General features: G+C 43.6%; 1 protein-coding gene across 4 annotated transcripts in view; it reads left to right on the forward strand.

The window, feature by feature from the left end:
• Window positions 1–16,156, forward strand: part of traf3 (TNF receptor-associated factor 3) — a 101,060-nt gene that overhangs the window by 73,321 nt on the left and 11,583 nt on the right. Inside the window, exons 11-13 of one of the 4 annotated variants that reach the window (XR_011982474.1) lie at window positions 8,562–9,022; window positions 9,375–11,992; window positions 12,889–14,016. The gene's annotated coding sequence lies outside the window, so the exon portion shown is untranslated. Of the gene's footprint in view, window positions 1–8,561; window positions 11,993–12,888; window positions 14,018–16,156 lie in introns of those variants that run through there. The other 3 variants (XR_011982476.1, XR_011982475.1, XR_011982473.1) reach the window with 3 other exon arrangements.

Consider the following 16,156-nt stretch of genomic DNA (forward strand, 5'->3'; position numbering starts at 1 on the left):
GTCTCCAACTCCAGTCCTGGAGAGCTACTATCCAGTAAGTTTTATATCCTACTTGGCTTCTGATGAGCCACACCTGGCCCTGGTATTTACCTGAGAACAGGTGTGGCTCATCAGAAGCCAGGTAGGATTGAAAACCGACTGGATAGTAGCTCTCCAGGACCGGAGTTGGAGACCCCTGATGTACACCCACTGAGCAGCAAAAAAGAATGAGGGGCAGTGTTCGATTCGAATGCAGCAAAAAAACACATGTAAAATGGGAGAGTTGTTGTGCGATTGATTGTACAAATAGATTTAACACGAAATAGGAGCTATATTTTTAAAGATTGACAAAAACTAAAAAAAGTAAGTATACGACGTGGATTTTTGTGGTTTTTCGGCCTCCGAAGAGCAACTTCGCTTTATTTTAGTTAAACGTGATTCAGTAGGAAGTTATTCTTGGGTAAGTAATTGTTAATTTGGTTATTTTAAAAGTTTAATTTCTAAGGTTGTTATCTCTGACTCTATCGGATACTTTAAAAAGTTTAGTTTTAACGCAACTCAATCTGGCATTTTATTGTACTTAGCATTTTATTATACTAACTATATGTTAATTAAATCAAGTAAAAGTTAAATACGCTATATACACTCACCTAAAGGATTATTAGGAACACCTGTTCAATTTCTCATTAATGCAATTATCTAATCAACCAATCACATGGCAGTTGCTTCAATGCATTTAGGGGTGTGGTCCTGGTCAAGACAATCTCCTGAACTCCAAACTGAATGTCAGAATGGGAAAGAAAGGTGATTTAAGCAATTTTGAGCGTGGCATGCTCGTTGGTGCCAGACGGGCCGGTCTGAGTATTTCACAATCTGCTCAGTTACTGGGATTTTCACGCACAACCATTTCTAGGGTTTACAAAGAATGGTGTGCAAAGGGAAAAACATCCAGTATGCGGCAGTCCTGTGGGCGAAAATGCCTTGTTGATGCTAGAGGTCAGAGGAGAATGGGCCGATTGATTCAAGCTGATAGAAGAGCAACTTTGACTGAAATAACCACTCGTTACAACCGAGGTATACAGCAAAGCATTTGTGAAGCCACAACACGCACAACCTTGAGGCGGATGGGCTACAACAGCAGAAGACCCCACCGGGTACCACTCATCTCCACTACAAATAGGAAAAAGAGGCTACAATTTGCACGAGCTCACCAAAATTGGACAGTTGAAGACTGGAAAAATGTTGCCTGGTCTGATGAGTCTCGATTTCTGTTGAGACATTCAAATGGTAGAGTCAGAATTTGGCGTAAACAGAATGAGAACATGGATCCATCATGCCTTGTTACCACTGTGCAGGCTGGTGGTGGTGGTGTAATGGTGTGGGGGATGTTTTCTTGCCACACTTTAGGCCCCTTAGTGCCAATTGGGCATCGTTTAAATGCCATGGCCTACCTGAGCATTGTTTCTGACCATGTCCATCCCTTTATGACCACCATGTACCCATCCTCTGATGGCTACTTCCAGCAGGATAATGCACCATGTCACAAAGCTCGAATCATTTCAAATTGGTTTCTTGAACATGACAATGAGTTCACTATACTAAAATGGCCCCCACAGTCACCAGATCTCAACCCAATAGAGCATCTCTGGGATGTGGTGGAACGGGAGCTTCGTGCCCTGGATGTGCATCCCACAAATCTCCATCAACTGCAAGATGCTATCCTATCAATATGGGCCAACATTTCTAAAGAATGTTTTCAGCACCTTGTTGAATCAATGCCACGTAGAATTAAGGCAGTTCTGAAGGCGAAAGGGGGTCAAAACACCGTATTAGTATGGTGTTCCTAATAATCCTTTAGGTGAGTGTATGTTCTGTGGATTTTTTAATTTTTTTTTCTTGCTACGTTTAGACTGTAATGACCTTTCAGCCATATTCATCTAGAAACTGCTTTAAGACAATACGGAAAATATTGCATTTTGCATTACATTTGGTGGATGTAACAGTGAATGTGTGGATGTGTATGAGCTGTAATGTGAATCTGGAAGTGACTTGAAATTGGAAAAAAGACTTGATTGACAAAATAAAAAAAATGACAAACCATTTTGATATACATTTCCTTCTTTTCCACTATTTTCATACAAGAAAGAATTGACCTTGTAAATGTTTCAGGAAAACGTGTAGACATCATAGCTTTCCATCTCCTCTCACTTATTTGCCATAGTTAAATTCCATAACATGCCAATTACATGTGATACCAATTTCACGTGTTCGCACATAAGTTTTTTTTTTAGTTAGTTCTTAGTTATTGCCTTGATAATAGAAAATATGAGCTAGGCATCATGTATGACAGTTGCCAAAGTGAGATATGAGCTATAATGACCAGATCCTGCCATGAGCTATATAGGAGACATATCTTGTATGTACATATAGGGCTTATATGTGGATATAAAGAAGCAATACAGGAGACCTATATGGCCTGTATATGCACATATATGCACCTCAAATTTGCCTATATGTGGCATATATACACATATATGCAGCATATATATTATCATATATATGCATATATACTGCATATAGGTTTCATATATGCGCATATATCCTCATATAGGTTCTTTCCATGTGGGTTGTTCACATTTCCACTCTGAAAGACACCCATTTGCATGGATCACATAAATCAAGCGAAATAGATTTAATCCTAGTTGAATATGTAATTCATTGCCATTTGTCTGGTATTTTCCTAACTTTATTCCTGTGCTATGGACTACCTGGTTTTTCCCCTACAAGTGACTTTTCTTCATCTTGATGAGATGCTGCATCTTCCTGCACTACCATTTCACCTGACGATTGCTCTCCTCTTGCTGAGACTATGGTGGAGTCCAATATGATAACATCTGGTTCCTCTACCCCGCTGGACAGCTTCATGGCATCACTATTGTTACAGGATGGGACCTCTGCTGTGGAACTACGGGTAATAGACTGAGGCTGAGCACCACTCAATGAACTGTGAGAGGAATTAGCAGAGATTTCAGCATCCATCACTAATATATGAAGTGGATTTACTTTCTATACTGTATATACAAAAATATAGAAAAATTCAATGATTTTTCCTACCTTGTGCATTCAGTGATGTGGTTTTTCATTTTATTTAAAGGAATGTTAGTGTCACAATTCAGGCATTTTGTGAGTGGTCCTTGTTGCTGGAGAGTTGTCAGGCTCTGCAGACAGTGAGGAACAAAGCATACATTTCACCTACTATCAAGGTGAATGGATGAGTGAAAAACTGAAAGAATCAAATCTCCAGAAATCAAATCAAATCTTGCAGACTGCAGAACGGCATTATTGTAAGACCAATGCATTTTAGCTCATTGTCTTTATCAGGGTATACAAACAATATGGAAAAGATAACATAATATACATCTGGTGTATAATGTGATAAAAAAAAATTATAATTTTGACAGTTCTGCAATGTGATTTGCCAACATGAGGGCAGCAGAAACAAATTGTGCACACAAACTGACATTTCACCTCCTAAGCTATGATACGGAAACCTCTTATAACAATTGCTTATATACATTCAGAAACATTATTACTCATATGCAGTCATGCTTCTAACCACCTAACAGCTAAAGTGATGTGACACATAGTTGATCTGAGCTAGCCATTTGAACTACTTTATTATTACATGCAAATAAATTCTGAATCAAGTCATTACTCACGTCGTCCAAAGCAACACTTTTCTGCAGTGGCCTTATATAGATCAATGCTTGTCCAATTCCACTCAATGGGTGCGGAGATATTCCACTGTGTATCCAGTGTCTGGGCTTGAGATTTATGGCTTCGTGTTGTACCAAAGATTCTCAGCAGTTCAAACCCTCCTGTGTCTTTTAGCTGAGGGAAGGTATCCTCAATCTTCGCCTTTACCATTTCTGGATCATCATTACTTCCTGTAAAACACAGTCCTTACTGTACATTACTACAATAAAGGTACACATTAACAGTAAAAAATAGTTAAACTAAATCTTTACATATGACATGTATCATCACCTTGGAATGTAATCCGTTTTTCCCCAAGTCCAGCTGCTGCTAGATTAAATCTGACTGCTTTGGCTGGCACTGTGTCTGACATATGATCATTTAAGCAGAAGAAGGTGTGTGTGTAAACGGCGTGGCGTGCCGTTTACACACACACCTACTACTACCTACAACAACGTGAAAATGATAGACGAATGCTAGCAGCAGAGAGGCTTCAACGGGATCTGGATTTAATTAGCGAATGGGCTGATACTTGGCAGATGAAATTTAACACAGATAAATGTAAGGTAATCCATGCAGGGAGCAGAAATATACAGTACAGATATTTTATGGGTTCCACTGAAATAAAGGTAGCTGATTACGAGAAAGATCTCGGTATGTATGTTGATGCTTCCATGTCCCACTCTCGCCAATGTGGGGAAGCAATAAAAAAGGCGAACAGAATGTTGGGTTATATCTCTAGATGTGTGGAGTTTAAGTCAAGGGAGGTGATGTTACACTTATATAATTCCTTGGTAAGACCCCACCTAGAATACTGTGTGCAGGTTTGGTCACCATACCTCAAGAAGGACATTGCTGCCTTAGAAAAGGTGCAACGAAGAGCTACGAGAATGATTCCTGGTCTTAGAGGAATGTCTTACGAGGAGAGGTTAGCGGAACTGAATCTGTTCAGCCTTGAGCAAAGGAGACTAAGGGGGGATATGATTCAGGTCTATAAGATTCTAACGGGTCTGGATGCTGTTCAGCCAAATGACTATTTCAATATTAGTCTAAATACTAGAACTCGTGGCCATAAGTGGAAATTAGCGGGAGAACATTTTAAAACAAATTTGAGGAAGCACTTCTTTACACAGCATGAAGTCAGAGTATGGAATAGTCTTCCTGCTATTGTAGTGGAAGCTAAAACCATGGGTTCCTTTAAATCAGAGCTAGATAAGATTTTAACAACTCTGAGCTATTAGCTAAGTTCTCCCCAAACGAGCTTGATGGGCCGAATGGCCTCCTCTCGTTTGTAAATTTCTTATGTTCTTATGTTCTTATGTTACACAGAGCAATACGTTGGTCGTCCAAATGGCTAACAACCCAGAAGACAATTATGTTCTCCACCTGCCGAATTTTTTTGCTATGATAAAAACGGCTGACCGAACTGATTAAAAAGCTCGTTTTGAGCAGACAGAGAGACTAACCAAGCAGAAATAACATAAGGTTACTTACCCTGAACAGCGTTCCGAGGAGTGGAGCTAGCTGTGATAGCATTTGGTAACGTTAACGCTGTGCTGTTGTGATGTGAACTTGGACCAGGAACAGCTTCATCACCAGTACGCTGCTCCTGCAACACTCTCTCAGGCTGAGGCGAAGACGTACAATCTAAGCGGTTAGCAACTTCTTTTAGTAACTCAGAAATTGACTTGTTTTCTGCAGCCATGTCCTTCACAAACGTCACACCTGTAACGTTATTCGCGCCCAGTGTTTTACATTTGTCGGTGCTGCAACTTATTTTGAGCTGTATACTGCCAGCTATTGCATAGGAGACGCACTGCACCATTATACCTAAATTTCATTCTCATATATTTCATAATACTTTTGAACACTTTGGAGTTCCATATCAATGAGCCTTCAACATAAGAACATAAGAACTATACAAACGAGAGGAGGCCATTCGGCCCATCGAGCTCGCTTGGGGAGAACTTAACTAATAGCTCAGAGTTGTTAAAATCTTATCTAGCTCTGATTTAAAGGAACCCAAGGATTCAGCTTGCACTACGTTATCAGGAAGACTATTCCATACTCTGACTACACGCTGTGTAAAGAAGTGCTTCCTTAAATCCAGTTTGAAATGTTCTCCCGCTAATTTCCACCTATGGCCACGAGTTCTTGTATTTGAACTAATGCTGAAGTAACTATTCGGTTGAACAGCATCCAAACCTGTTAGAATCTTATAGACCTGGATCATGTCCCCCCTCAGTCTCCTTTGCTTGAGGCTGAACAGATTTAGCTCAAATAACCTTTCCTCGTATGACATTCCTCTAAGACCAGGAATCATTCTTGTGGCCCTACGCTGCACCTTTTCTAAGGCCGCTATGTCCTTTTTACGATATGGTGACCAAACCTGTACACAATATTCTAGGTGAGGTCTCACCAAGGAATTGTATAATCTTAGCATTACCTCCCTTGACTTAAACTCCACACACCTGGAGATATACCCCAACATCCTATTGGCCTTTTTTATTGCTTCCCCGCACTGGCGAGAATGAGACATGGAAGCATCAACATACACACCAAGGTCTTTCTCATAATCAGCTACCTTTATTTCAGTAGGTCCCATAAAATACCTGTACTTTATATTTCTGCTCCCTACATGGAGTACCTTACATTTGTCTATGTTAAATTCCATCTGCCAGGTGTCAGCCCAGTCACTAATTAAATTAAGATCCCGCTGTAGCTGCTGAGCCGCTAGTTGAGTATCTGCTACACCACCCACCTTGGTGTCATCTGCAAATTTCACCAGTTTACTGTATATATTGGTGTCTATATCATTTGTGTAAATTAGGAACAAAAGTGGTCCTAAAATTGAACCCTGCGGTACCCCACTATGAACGCAGGCCCACTGTGACATTGAGCCTCTTATAACTACTCGCTGCTTCCTATCCGTTAACCAGTTATCAATCCAGGTCGCTACAGTTCCTAAAATACCTGTCGCTTTGAGTTTAAGTGAGAGCCTCTTGTGGGGAACATCATCAAAAGCCTTTTGGAAATCTAAGTAGATGACATCATAGGCCTTCTTATCATCAACTTCCTGAGTAGCTTCCTCAAAAAACTCCAACAGATTTGTTAAACAGGATCTACCTCTCCTAAATCCATGCTGGCTATCCCTCAAAATGTTATTTGAGTCCAGGTAATCTACCATTTTCTCTTTGATTATAGCCTCCATAACTTTACCAGTTATACAAGTTAGACTGATTGGCCTATAGTTTGACAAATTACTTCTATCCCCTTTTTTGAAAATGGGCGTTATGTTGGCATGCTTCCAATCAGAAGGTACCACACCTTCAGATAAGGATTTTTGAAACGGTAATGTTAAGGGTCGGCAAATAATATCCCTCATCTCTTTTAACACTATAGGTAAGATGCCATCAGGGCCCTGTGATTTATTTATTTTGAGCTTAGCTAGGCTTTGCAAAACATCAGCTTCAGTTACATATATATTAGTTATAGACGATGTTGGATTAGTAATAATAACTGGTAAGTTACTAGTGTCCTCAACAGTGAATACCCGTGCAAAACTATCATTGAACTCATTTACTACGTCAATGTCGTTTTCAATTATAAGACCCTTACTATCCTGCAGATTAGTAATTTCAGCTTTTAGAGCTCTTTTAGAGTTAAAATACTGGAAGAAACTTTTAACGTCATCCTTAGCCTCCAATGCGATCTTCTTTTCGACATTCCTTTTAGCTCGTCTAATGTCATTTTTAAATTCAGCCTGTAGATTTAGATACTCTTGCTTTATTATGTCATCATCAGTTATTTTCCATCTCTGGAACAAAGCCCTTTTCCTCCTTACTTTATACTTTATTTCCCTATTAAACCACCTAGGTTGCAATTTCCTAGATTTATTCTTGCTGGAAACAGGTATGAAGTCCTCTTGCACTTGCAATAATGTGCTTTTTAAAAATTCAACAGTTTTGTTATTTAACTCCATCCAGTTCACAGTTTCTAGTTTTAATCTCATACAATTGAAGTTAGCCTTCCTAACATTATATATTTTTGATTTGGACTTCAGGCACTCTTCGGGCACTAAACTTAACCTCAAATTTAACCATGTTATGATCGCTACTGTCAAGTGGTTCTAAAACGTCTAATTTACCAATCCTGTCCTGGTTATTAGACAAAACAAGATCAAGAATGGCATCTCCCCTGGTAGGGGTGTTAACAAACTGAGTAAAAAAACAATCCTGTACTAATTCCACCATCTCAAGTTCATTTTCAGAAGAGCCAGCAACAATGTCCCACTGCATCCCTGGTAGATTAAAATCACCCGTAACTACCACATCATTTTTATTGCTCATAATCCTAATATCACTGTATAACAATCTGCTTTCCTCAGCAGCTACATTGGGTGCTCTGTAACAAACACCGACAATTAGGCTATATGAGTTTGTAGCATCTAATTTTACCCATATAGCTTCCGTACTTTTACTGACGTCACATGCTGCTCCCACAAGTCCGAATAAATAACAACATCATCTAGATAAGCCTCGCAGTGAGGGATGTCACCAAGCACTTTATTCATCAACCGCTGAAATGTAGCCGGGGCATTACGTAGACCGAAAGCCATCACGGTGTACTGGAGGAAGGTGTCAGGGGTAACAAATGCAGAGATCTCTGAAGCACGGGGCGTTAGGGGAACCTGCCAATAGCCATTTAGCAAGTCTAACTTAGTTACATATTTTGCAGAACCGATGCGATCAACACAGTCCTCCATGCGAGGAAGAGGGTATGCATCTGGTCGAGTCACGGCATTAACTCTCCGGTAATCCGTGCAGAAACGGAAGGTGCCATCAGGCTTGGGAACCAGCAGGCACGGGGAACACCAGGGACTATTACTGGGGATAGCGAGACCGGTCTCAACCAGGTAAGTGGTCTCTTGAGACAACAGCGCCCTTTTCTGAGGGTTGACCCGATAGGGATGCTGCTTAATGGGAGCGTGATCACCAACATCAATGTCATGTTCGATAACAGGGGTACGCGAGGGGACATCAGCGAACAGGGACCGGAAGCGTCCTACTAAAGACGCAACGTCAGTTTGGGCGGACCGAGGCAAATGGCTGAGACGGGACGGGAGGTTTTTCAGAGCCTCTGAGTTAGGGAGGCGAGCACAGGGAAGGCAGTTCCTACCGAGGTGTAAATCGTCATTCTCCGGGGAGTACTGGCTAAGGGCCACGACGCCTACGGGAGTGGAGACCGGAGCAGAGACGGGCGAGGGGACGGAGTCCGAGCGATCAAGGTAAGGTTTTAACATATTTATATGGCATACACGAGTTTTCCTCCTGCGGTTAGGAGTCTCCAACACATAATTAGTGGGGCTAAGTTTTTCCCGTATAACATATGGACCCGAAAAACGGGCGCACAGGGAGGATCCGGGCAGCGGCAGAAGGACTAAAACACGGTCCCCTGGTTGAAAGCACCGGGTCCTTGCGGACTTATCGAACCTTCCTTTCATCTTTTCCTGCGCGGCTCCAAGAGACCGACGGGCTAGTTCCCTAACAGTAGACATTCTGTCACGAAGGGAGGTAATGAATTTGGACACGTTTTCCGATGGGGGTGACGCACCTGGGGATAACCACTTCTCCTGTAAGATTTTCAGGGGACCTCGAGCAGTGTGACCGAACACCAGCTCTGCAGGACTGAATCCGGTGGATTCCTGTACTGCATCACGTATGGCGAAAAGGAGAAGGGGCACTCCCTCATCCCACTCCCTGCCTGCGTCCAGACAGTAAGTACGCAGCATATTTTTAAACGATTGGTGAAATCGCTCCAACGCCCCTTGGCTCTCAGGGTGATAGGCGCTGGAAACTATATGACGCACCCCCAATTCTCGAACGACATGAGCAAATAACTTCGACGTGAAGTTGGTACCCTGGTCTGACTGCACATTTTTAGGAAGCCCGAAAGTAGTGAAAAACTTAATCAAATGTTTTACTATAACAGGGGTCCGGAGGCTACGGACAGGGATGGCTTCCGGGAACCGAGTAGCGGCACACATGAGGGTGAACAAGTACATGTTCCCCGAACGAGTTTTTGGTAATGGGCCCACGCAATCGATAAGCACGTGCTCAAAGGGCTCACCGATCGCTGGTATTGGACGTAGTGGAGCCGGGGCGATGGTCTGGTTAGGCTTACGCACTACCTGGCAAACATGACAAGATTTACAGTGACGTTTTACATCAGAATTGACACCGGGCCAAAAGAAATGAGTCAGGAGACGGGTTAACGTTTTCCTGATCCCAAGGTGACCCGAACACGGGTGATCGTGAGCGAGGGACAACACATAGTCACGGTACAACTGTGGGACTACCACCTGAAACAGAGTAGCCCACTCAAAAGGGGAGTCTGGAGGGGTCCACTTCCGCATCAACACGCGGTTGCGATGAAAATATGCGGTAAGGTGGTCCTTCATCTCGCCTTTTTCCACAGCAGAAACACGACAAGGCTCCAAGGAGGGATCATCCGCCTGTGCCGCGATCAACGCGTCAGTAGTGGAGGGAACCTCAGGGGACACAGCAAGTTTCACCGGGTTTAGGGAGTCGAGATCACCTGTCGAAGGAGCTGGCAGAGTCGGACATAAATGTATCGGTTAGATCGATGTCCGCGAGCCGGCGCCGCTGGGCGCGAGTAAGCACACAGGCAGGAAACACAGCGGGGAGGACCCCCGCTACATCATTCTCACAAATCTCAGGGTCGGAGACAACTTCCGGGAGGGGGACGATCCTCTCCCCCGCGATATCATTCCCTAGAATAAATGTGACCCCACGAACAGGCAACTGGGGTTGGACGGCAACACGAACTAAACCCTTAAAGTCAGGGGTACACAAGTATACTTGGTGCAGGGGAATCGCAGCCACACATAAATCTATACCCTGCACCAACACATTGGTGCCACAATAAGTTGCATTGTCATGGGGAATAACTCCTTCAACTAGGAAAGACTGTGCTGCTCCCGTATCCCGTAGGATAGTAACATGGTGTCGTTCCATGTCTTCACCAAGCGAAACAGAACCAGGGAACACAAACGGTCGGAAGGCGGGTTCGACAGCACCAGGTGACAACGAAATCCCTTCGGGACGAGCAGTAACACGAACCTTCCTTACAGCAGCATGAGCGTCCTTACGCCGTAGCGCAGGACAAACAGAAATAATATGACCCACTTCGTGGCAATAAAAACATTCACGTTTCTCCACAGGTGGGGGAGACACAGCAGAGGACAGAGGAGTTGTCACAGGACGGGGACTAAGTCTACGAGGCAGAGGAGTTGGGGCAAACACAGTCTTGTGGGTTAAAACAAACTCATCCGCAAGGGTGGCAGCTTCAGACAACGAAACAGCCTTTTGTTAGTTTAAATACACCACAACGCGATCAGGAACACAGTTTTTAAACTCCTCTAATAACAACAGTTCCTTGAGCTGATCAAAGTCAGAGACACCACTCGCAGCACACCATTTATCAAACAGCACAGATTTCTCACGAGCAAACTCAACATGGGTTTGGCTGGCGGATTTACACAGTTTTCTAAAGTTCTGTCGATAAGCCTCCGGGACTAGCTCATATGCCTTCAGTATAGTGGCTTTCACGACATCATAATCCAAGCTCTGCTCTAACGCCAGAGCTGAACAAACCTCTTGTGCTTTCCCCACTAGCTTACATTGTAACAGTAACGACCAAAGGTGTTTGGGCCAGTTCAAGGTCGTAGCGATCCGCTCGAATATTGAGAAATAGGCATCTACCTCATTCTCATGAAAAATGGGAACAAGCCCAACATGGCGGCTGACATCGAATCCAGAATGTCGAATTTCAATGCTGTGGGGAGCTGGCGAACTCAAAGGAGAACACGGGCGAGGAGCGTCTTGGGCATCAACAGAGTCTCGGGCGGGTAGACCAGCCTGAGGGGTCGTACCTGGTGACTGAGCCTTCCGCGGAAGGGGCACAGGCTTTTGGTCAGCCATGCTCGTCCTAAGTAACGCCACCTCCTTCTCCGCCTCCACCTCCACAGCCCGGACATGGAGTAGCTGTGCCTGATACTCCTGCCGTTTAATCTCCAGCTCCCTCAGCTTAATGGTGAGCAGCAGTTCCTCCCTAGCTGAGCGAGGATCGCCGAGATCCATGCGGATCCCCAGCCCTGGATTGTCGCCGCTGGCCTCCGCTGCAGCCGACATCTGCACGGGAGTGGATGCAACACCCGGCGAACCACCCAACTCAGGTAGGATACCCTGCATAATCAGCTCGCCCTGCAGAGCCTGCTTTATCACCCGTTTGGACGCTTCAACGGGGACACACACCTCAAAAAAATCCGCTATTTTTAGCAAGTCGTCCTTGCGGCACTTCTCAAATTGCTCGAACGTAGGCTGGAGGGCGAAAGTTATGAGATCAAATTTCGCCATAATCCCTTCACTACCATTAATACAACCAGCACCACCCCCCCACAAAAAAAATCCGCCAGACAAACACCAGAAGGAAGCAAAGAAAAGAGAAGACGAGCCCCCAATTTCTGTTACGATCCCCTGTCTAGGGTCAGGGACCGCCAGAAAGGTAGAGGAGAGGGAGAGGGGAAGACAAGACAACCAGGGAATAAGGGAACAAGGGACACAGGAGGAATCTTTTTTTATGGTTTTTTTATTTTTCACAACACGTTCACAAACAGGAGGTGCAATGAACTTCGGGAGTGACCCACGCCAAAAATAACAAGCAAAACAACTAACGAGCACGTCCCAAACTCAGCTAATCCCTAAGTGAAAATAAGTGAACAAAACGACAAACACTAAACCTGGCTCCCTATCCAAAACACACAGTAAACACCCCGGTCGCAAAACAAAATGGCAGTCACTCCTTACGCACCAAAAAGACATGTACAAACAACACACAGTCCGAAACACGGTATCCAAAGGGGCGAGCAAAAGAATAGTCAGAAGACAGGCGGGAGATCAGAAAACCAGCAAATCAAACAAATCAGAGCAACAGGACCAGAGAGGGAAGAAGCGAAAGTCGTAGTCCAGAAGCCAAAACCAGTCATACACATATAATCAAATCAATACGCAAACCAATCACAAAAACCAAAACGAGCAGAGCTCCTGAGGTGTCTTCCTGTCGGCTTTTCAGCTCCCGGAGCCAGGAAGTGACGCGCGACGCATTGGAGGAGCCGTGGGCGGGGTCTGGTCAGCAAGGCGGAGCCAAGATGCAGCCGGCGAATGGCGACCAGGGAGGGAGGTCCGGAGAGTCGGCAGGGCTCCTCCTAGAACTTACGGCACGTAACAATGAATTGCTAGTGGAAATTAATGTATAGTAATGGTGCATTCGATTATCTCAGCGAAGTTGGAAATTCCGAGGTGCATGATGTCGCCTCCAACCAATCCCCCGTTCGAGCTACACATCTCGGAACAAATATGGCTGCCTCCATGAACACGCTGTTGTTGTGTGTTTTTGCTTTACAATATTTTGACAGATTTGAAACGAAATTTTCTGAGAGACAAACAAACTAGTGAAACCACATTAAAAGCTTTGTAATATTTTAGTAGATCCATTGTGATATTCTTTTGAGAGGCAAACAAACAAAAGACACTAACAAGTCTAGTAAAAATCTGATATTCCATGCTAAGATACTGTTTGCGGTTAGGATGTAGTATTCAATAAATCGACCACATGCAATTACATTTATAACTCAATACATTTAACAAAATAAACACTTTAATATTTATTATAAAATAGAGTTACTGTTGACTGTGTAAGCCGCCATGTTGAAATGATGACACAGGGGAATCCCATACAACAAAATTCTCTCCGACATCAACATTGGAAAGGAGGCATGTTTCCGACAGGAAGAGATTATCAAATGCAGGATAAATCATGATGGTACACCATGAACCAGAAGATGGTCATGAAAGACTTTTTTCCGTGATCATCCTACCTTGTGGCAGCTTGATTGCTCTGTCATTGTTTGCTGACTTCCATAGTCTAGCACAGGGTTATTCAAATCATGGTCTTTGAGGTCCGAGCACTGCTGGTTTTCCAGCCTTCCTTTATCTGTCAGTCAGGTGTGAAGCCTCTGACCAATCAGAATCAGTAATTATTAAACTAACTACCTAGGAGAACTGTAAACAAGGCCTGGATTTGGAATCGAACTCCAGATTTGAAGAACTCTGGTCTAGCACCTTGCCTTTTAGTCTCAGTAGGGCAGGGGTGGGGAACCTGATCCACGGAGGGCCGGTGTGGGTGCAGGTTTTTGGGATGGCCTCTCAATCAGCCAATAACAGTGGGTCCCCAGGACTGGACTTGAGAACCACTGCTTTATTATTGGCTCATTGAGAGGTCATCTCAAAACCCTGCACCCACACCAGCCCTCCATGGAACAGGTTCCCCACCCCTGCAGTAGCACGTTCCCTGCAATTAACTATTGTTTGATTACAGGAGGCCATGCAAGCTGGGATTTCTGTCTTAGTAGTTTAAGTAGCTTAGTAGTTCTGTCTTAATCTAACAACCAGTAATATAACGAAGCACTATAGCAAAATCCTACAGTATACATCAGGACTTATTTGGCTTCCACTGCTGCCCCTTTGAGTTTGGTTCCTCCTAAAGTTTCTTCCTACTAGGTAGTCTTTCCATGCTACTGTTATCTCTGGCTTACTCACTGAGGCCTTTGGGCAGGGATAATTTAAATCTCTTTGAGACAATGTAATGCTGTGAAAATGCATTATTCTGTACAAATAAAATTTAATTGAATGTAGGGCCATTTAAATGTGAGTACAAGGAGATGTGATGGGTGGAATTACTGCATCCACCATACAGATGGGTTCATGGTATTTTCTGAGAGGAGTCAGTGCCCAGCCTCTTCTGTAGCAATCTGTTACAATGATGCAATGATGCTTCATAAATTAAATCTCCTAGGACAGTTCTCCTTAGAGAATATGTGATAGCACTGCAAACACCTTGCATCTGCTTGTGCATTTGAAATATTTGTTACTGAAAGGCTGATCACCAGCAGAGTTTCTGAGAAATAGGGAGGATGGATCGGATGATAAATTCACTGTTATCTGATTTTAAACCACCTGTTTCACTGAACAAAGATTTCTCTCACCAATGCACCACCTTTCCCAAAGCTGAATATTGACACCCTCTTGAAAAGCTGGCAGGCCCACAATTTTCCCATATCTGGGGTACTTGGGGAGGGCACTCACTCCACTAAACACATTCTTCAGTTGCTTTTAATCCATAAGTTAATTAAAAATAAAAACTCTGTTTAAGATACAGAGTGCAGATTTCAATCACAGATGCTCCTCTACTTACAGTCTGTAAGTTGTAAGTTTGTAAGTCCAAATTGTGTTAATTGGACTCCCGTTTCCTGTCCGCAACATAATTTTTTTTTTTCTGCGTGCCAATTCCGGGTAGTACAACTTCTGGCCGCTACTCCCGCCGGGCAGCAGCGCAGCTTGCATACTCCCAGCATCATAGTTCTCTGTACTTGCGTATACCCTTAAAATGATGTTCAATAACGAACAATTCAAGTTACGAACGGCCGTACGCATCTGAGTCGTAAGTAGAGAAGCGTCTGTATATGCAAGGTATTGAATTTTCCCTTGGGAAAACTCTAGTAGGTATCATAGGGGGCAGCACACTGTTCAGTGGGCTGAGCCTCTGTGCCTGTGATCAGAAAGTCAGTGGTTTGACCCCATGGTGATCAGTTATTCCACTGTGCTGCAGAACACTGGGGGGTATAGGGGAGGGTTTGGGTAAATCTGGCCTGCTGGTTGAGTTTCCTGGTCAACTAGTTCCATGCAACCTCCTACTTAAAGTTCTATATAAACAGTTGTATGGATTTGTAATGCACATTTATGCAAGTAACCACTAATTTGCTAACATTTGATGCCAACATAACAATGGCAATTCTCAAAGATTAAGAAATTTACACATAGTAAATCATGATATACACTGTTTGAAGAGCAAATAAGCGTCCCTTCAGTTTTAAGTTTCTGTCGACAACGCCTTTACCAAGCTGACCCTTCTGCAGTGGAAAACCGATCCAAGTTGGAACCGCTCTGTAAAGTGTCCCTTTGCAGTATGCCTTGGGTAGAACTCAGTTCCTGTATGCCAGTGAAAAAGTGCCATATGGAGATGCAACTGAAGGGCCTGATTATCTGTATCAGGGTTTAAATTGGGGTTGCAGGGTAGTATTATTTCCACATGGTGGTATATTTTTAGGAGCAGGGTTGGGCAGCTCTGCTTCAGGTGCTCCGGTTTAAAAATTTCTCTTTAAATATAAAGGGATTAGTTGTCATTGTTGACACACCACCAAACATGACAACGAGATGTGTCTTCTGTATTTCACCCATTTATAACATCATGACATAGCAGGGGACAGCTAATTCACCAACCA

Source organism: Paramormyrops kingsleyae, chromosome 14, assembly GCF_048594095.1.
Source record: "Paramormyrops kingsleyae isolate MSU_618 chromosome 14, PKINGS_0.4, whole genome shotgun sequence".
NCBI classification, from domain to species: Eukaryota; Metazoa; Chordata; class Actinopteri; order Osteoglossiformes; family Mormyridae; genus Paramormyrops; species Paramormyrops kingsleyae.